Source organism: Triticum aestivum, chromosome 4A (genome assembly GCF_018294505.1).
Source record: "Triticum aestivum cultivar Chinese Spring chromosome 4A, IWGSC CS RefSeq v2.1, whole genome shotgun sequence".
Taxonomy (NCBI): Eukaryota; Viridiplantae; Streptophyta; class Magnoliopsida; order Poales; family Poaceae; genus Triticum; species Triticum aestivum.
The window spans coordinates 15,701,007-15,706,141 of record NC_057803.1 but is presented as its reverse complement, the minus strand read 5'-3'; the positions used below and the strand labels follow the sequence as shown (position 1 = coordinate 15,706,141).

General features: G+C 42.4%; 1 long non-coding RNA gene across 1 annotated transcript; it reads right to left on the bottom strand.

Annotated features, from left to right (window-relative positions):
- Positions 1 to 1,791: 1,791 nt before the first annotated feature.
- LOC123084816 (uncharacterized) lies at positions 1,792 to 2,479 on the bottom strand. Its single transcript, XR_006439417.1, has 2 exons — positions 2,314 to 2,479; positions 1,792 to 2,217 (listed from the first exon to the last, which is right to left on the bottom strand). It is a non-coding gene; the product is annotated as an uncharacterized lncRNA (long non-coding RNA).
- Positions 2,480 to 5,135: the final 2,656 nt, after the last annotated feature.

Genomic DNA, 5,135 nt, shown 5'->3' with positions numbered 1-5,135 from the left:
TGGTGATTAGACACTATATTTAAGGTAGTTAATTTTATTTGTACAGTTTACCATGCCAGGTTGATTTAGTTTCTATGTCAAGATGGAACTTTGTATGATGAAATATTATGTCATGTCTCGGTGTGAATACTAGAAGAAGAGCCTCCAGGTTTCATTCAGAATGCAGAAAAGTATGTTGATCCTTTGATAACAGAATTATGAATATATGAGGAAATCACATGTTACAAATATTCGTGGTACAACCTATTCTCTTTTCTGATATAGTTGTGGATCATGTCCTAATATTATAGTGTCTCTGTGACTAAGTGTGACTATTTCGAATCATGCCACTCATTTATCACAAAATTGCAGGTAAACTAACATCTCCTCTTTAATTATGTGTATTACAAGCCTGTTCTATAAAAAGTTTACCATTTTGTCCTTAAAACTTTTATCGGACTAGCTGAAACATTCGTTTCTTTCTGAATAAGATTTCTATCAATGAATTTAGAATCAATATGTGGTCTTTTAGAATTAAAAAGGTAATAGTTGTGTTGCAATTAAGCATGCATCATTTCTACGTCCACATTCAGGTCCAATCAAATATATTTTCTCATGATCAAGGATATGAATTCAGAATCTTCCCACTTTCTGAGGTAATGTGTCTTTCAAGGCGAAAGGTCTAAATGTTTGACAAAACATATTGAATTACAAAGTTGTCAAAGCTCGGGGTTCTAATCAGAATGAGCAACAAGAGGAAGTAGCAAGCATGTAAATCTGCCTACTCTATATTGCATTTGTTTTGTTCAGATTGCACAAATCCATGCATTTTGTATATATTTTTATTAGTTTCAGCCCTGTAAACATTCTCTCTTACTTGCGTATAATTGTCGACGAAACAGAGCTACCCTATGGATAGTTTTTAAAATAAAGATGCCCACCTATCTACCAGTCTGTCACATTATTTAGTACTATTGTTGTGTCATTACATTGATTGGTACAAAAAAATTGGGCTTTCCAGAAAAATTCTACCTACATTGCTCCATTCTTGGGCATGATGAAGAAGTGGAAATAAGAGTTGTCTTTTTGTTACGAAGGATTGGGAGCTGGTAAAGATGCTTCCAATATGGGATCAAAGACATCCAATGAAAAAGGGAATGTTCTCATGTCGTCCTTCCATATATCTAAGCTCAAAGTTCAAAATAGGAAATAAAAAATAATCAAATTCAAAACCTATAACTCTATCTTAGGCTGTCTTGGCATTCTAATATTCAACAAGTGTATACAATATCTTAAATTCACCTACAACCAATATTGTGTAAAATAATGTATCAAAAAAGTGTATATGCATGGCTATATAATATCATGAATTTGATAGATAAACGACTGAAAAATGACTAGCCCGTGCAGATGCACGGGATCTTATCTATACCTACTATTAAAGCAAGGTGATATTCTTAGTTTCGTCCCGCAATTGATTTTTTTTTCTACCATTAGTTTTGGTCACGTGCGAGATGGCGAGGTGGTACTAAAGTCACGTACGAGGTGACGAGGTGGTACTAAAGGGCACCATGCACTATTTGCAAAAAGCCCCTTATGGTTTTAACTAATTAACCCGCAGTCCAGCATATAAGTGAAAAAAAAGTGTTCCATATTTCAGATTCGTGACGCGTCCTCCACGCCGCCCGTACTGGGCTTCATATGCTGATAGGCTTTCTCCTTGCCTTCCTAGGATCATGCCGAAAAAATTATATGACTTGGCTAAGTAATAATACCACATCGTTTCTTTACACCTAATCTGACTGGTTCATATAGGTAGACGTTGATGATTCAACAAGCGACCACAGAAATCAGGACACAGAGATGAGGATAATCACAAGGGAAGGATTCGGTCTATCAAATAATCGATCAAAGAAAAGCAGATTGCAACACCACGAAATCGAAGAAATCGAATAGGTGGGGCATCAAATCACACGACGGGAGGAGCAAACTAGGCCGGGGACGGTCGAGGACAGCAGAATCCGGACGGAGGAGTCGCAGACGAGGCCGAGGGCGGTCGAGGGCGTCCGGATCCGGACGGATCCGGTCCAGCGGAGGCAGATCCGTCGGCGGCGCATCAATCAGGCGACTGGAGGAGAATATAAGGTCGAGGATGGTCGAGGGCAGCCGGATCCGGACGGATCTGGTCCGGTGGAGGCAGATCCGGCGGCGGCTGGATTTGGTAGGAGCGGCGGCGTCCTGCGTTCAGCAGCAAACAAGAGAGAGACAGATGTTAGGGGAAGGAGAACCACAGGAAAAAGAAGGAAGGAGAGGGAGACAGCGTAGCAGCATGACCGGCGACGAGGACGGGGAACTCCTCGAGGGCAGTTGCTTGGGGACGAGCCGGGAGATGGAGGAGGCGCTGGGTGAAGGAGAAGGAGAGACGATATGTGGATGGATCAGTCTCCTCGCTCTAGGGGTTAACGGGGGTAGTTGGGCTGATCCATCTAGAAAGTTTAGACTGGGCCGATGGTTTTGGGCTGGTTGGACTCCATCTCTCTTTGTTATCTTCTTTTAATTAAACATAAATAAACTTTGATGAGTAAAATAAATAAAGATAGAAAAGGGATTTGGTGTTGCGCTGGTTAGATTCCCTTCCTCCATTTTTTTAATTAACCAGAACCTTTTTTTCTCAAAAAAAAACAGAACCTTTTTTTTTGAGAAATTAAACAGAAACTTGAATAAAATAAAGATAGAGAAGGGATTTAGACCAACATAGTTATTTCTCTAGGATCGGAGAAATATGGGGAATTTAAATAAAGTGCTTTGGGGACTTCAACAAACTTCATATTTCATAATTGACACATAAGTTTTCCCGTTGCAACGCACGGACCTATGTGCTAGTATTTACTAATTGAAGGCATCATTAGAGACTCCACGTTAATCCTAGAAAACTAAAAAAATTGACCATCAGATTTACGGATTAGCAATTACAGCCGTCCGATAAGGAGGTACATCAAAGAGTCCTAGCTCGCTGTCCCACATGTAGATTCTGAGAAACATCTTCCTAGGACTCTTTCCTCTGCATTGCTCCTCCCCATCCTCCCCAATTGTGCGGGTCCTCCTCCTCATCCTTCTCCCGTACCTCTATAATATAATCTCAAATAATTAATCCATCCAAAAAAGAATCCAGCCAACCATGCATGGGGACGTCCCAACCACGATGCCATTGGCAGCAATCCATCTTGGTTGATGTGGCAGAGCAGGAGATCCCAACCAAACTACAATCCAGTATGCGTCGCCACCACAATCTCCGCCGTACCTGGAACTAGGGTTTGTAAAGATGTAGGGTGTACCCACGCCCTCCTTGGCTACTCAAAATTCCAACGCCGCAGGCTGGACGCATGGTCAGATCCAGCAGCAACAACCTCGATCAGGACACTGCCTATAGTCAAGAAGGATGGATCCAGCGGCAAGAACTTTCAGTAGGATAAATTCAAGCTATGTCTTTGTAGTTGGATTATATGGGCTGACGCCAGCTTAAGGTCATGATGTGGGATGGTGGTCGTCCTCTAGCTCCAACCAAACTCCTGCCCCTTCAAGGTCCAAACTTAGGTTAATGTTCTTTCTTCAGGTCAAACCTATTTTGAAGATACTTTGTGATTAAGGGATGCAATTAGCGGATGGATACGGTTAGTTAGTACATCCTCATGCCATCGAGTATTTTCGGTGACAACAATCAAGAGTCGACGAAGCAAGCCGATTTCCGCTCTTGCATTACTACTAGCATGTGCTTTTGTACAACAACAGCATGCACGTACCGAAACTTGAAGTTCAATTTTTTCTTGATCGATGCTTGCACAAAGTTGATTATGATGATTTGAAAACACACGTACAGAACGACCTTGGTTGATTGATTCTGTTGCGCAGACCACGGGACATGTATTAGAGAAGAGGGTTCATCAACGGTATTTTCAACCTTGAATCAGAAGGGACAGCACCATTGTTTCTGAGGCTGCAGAAGGGAGAATCTACATCAGAATAATTGTACTGTGCGGTCGTCAAAGTACCTCCCATGCTGCTGTGGTTCCATCTTCTCACCTGCCACGGATATAGGGTCAGTTTGGTTCGATCCCTGGGCTGCATGCCTGGATAAAATCGAAGCCTGGCATCTGCCTGAAACGGTAAGAGAATCTGCCTGGTGAGGCTAGCCTGGGTTTGATGTGTTTGATACGTATCCTGGCCTGGCTAGCTATTAGATGCCCATAAAATAATTGATGGCCCATCCTTTCACCAAACGACATGCAAGGAAACACTTAAATAATACCCAGGCATGAGCCAGGCAACCTTTTCTCAGCGCCTGAGCCAGGCTAATGCTTGTGCCTGGTGCTTCAGCAGGCTAACAACGTTCCAGGCCAGGCTAGGGTCCATTTTCTGAGGATACCAACCAAACATCATCCAGGCAAATCTCAGGCAAGTTTCAGGCGAGGCAATTTTTTATCAGGCCTTCAACCAAACAAGCCCATAATACTGCGGCCTCCTTTGTCAGTACAACACTGGCTCCTTTTTACAACGCCTTTAATCATGCTGCAAACTGCAAGCTGTTTCCATCCACGATGCCTGATCTAAATGGCAACGAAGTGCTCCAGTAGAAGTCCGTGGTGTCTGGCATGCAACATTTGCTAATGGCCTTGATGACGATCAAATCGGTTCTGTAGTTGGTGTTTATGACTGGCCATGTTGATACTCAAGATGACTGGAGCATACGAGGTCGTCTAGCCATTGGAGCATTTTGAACCAAGACGTCACCCACACAACAATGGTAGTCATGAATTGATCTGTTCGTGTGGTGGATGTTATGCCGATGGTTCACGTCGCTGCTTCTTACAGGTTTTGTCTGCCATGCCGAAGCTGAAGCCTTCACTGAATGGCTCTGAACACATGTCTCCTTTCATTGCTTCGTATGACAAATGGTAGTATTAATTTGTATTGGGGAAAATTAGTATATGTTCAAATTATTCAGCTCTGACATTGGCTAGGAAAAATGTGTAATCCTTTGTAGACTAGAAGAATTACTTGAGTAGCAACAGTCATACTAAAAAAGTGGCTATTTGGTGATCCGATCGAGAAGTAGCGGTACTCAAATCCAGTGGTTTGTTTGCAAAATCATGTAGTCA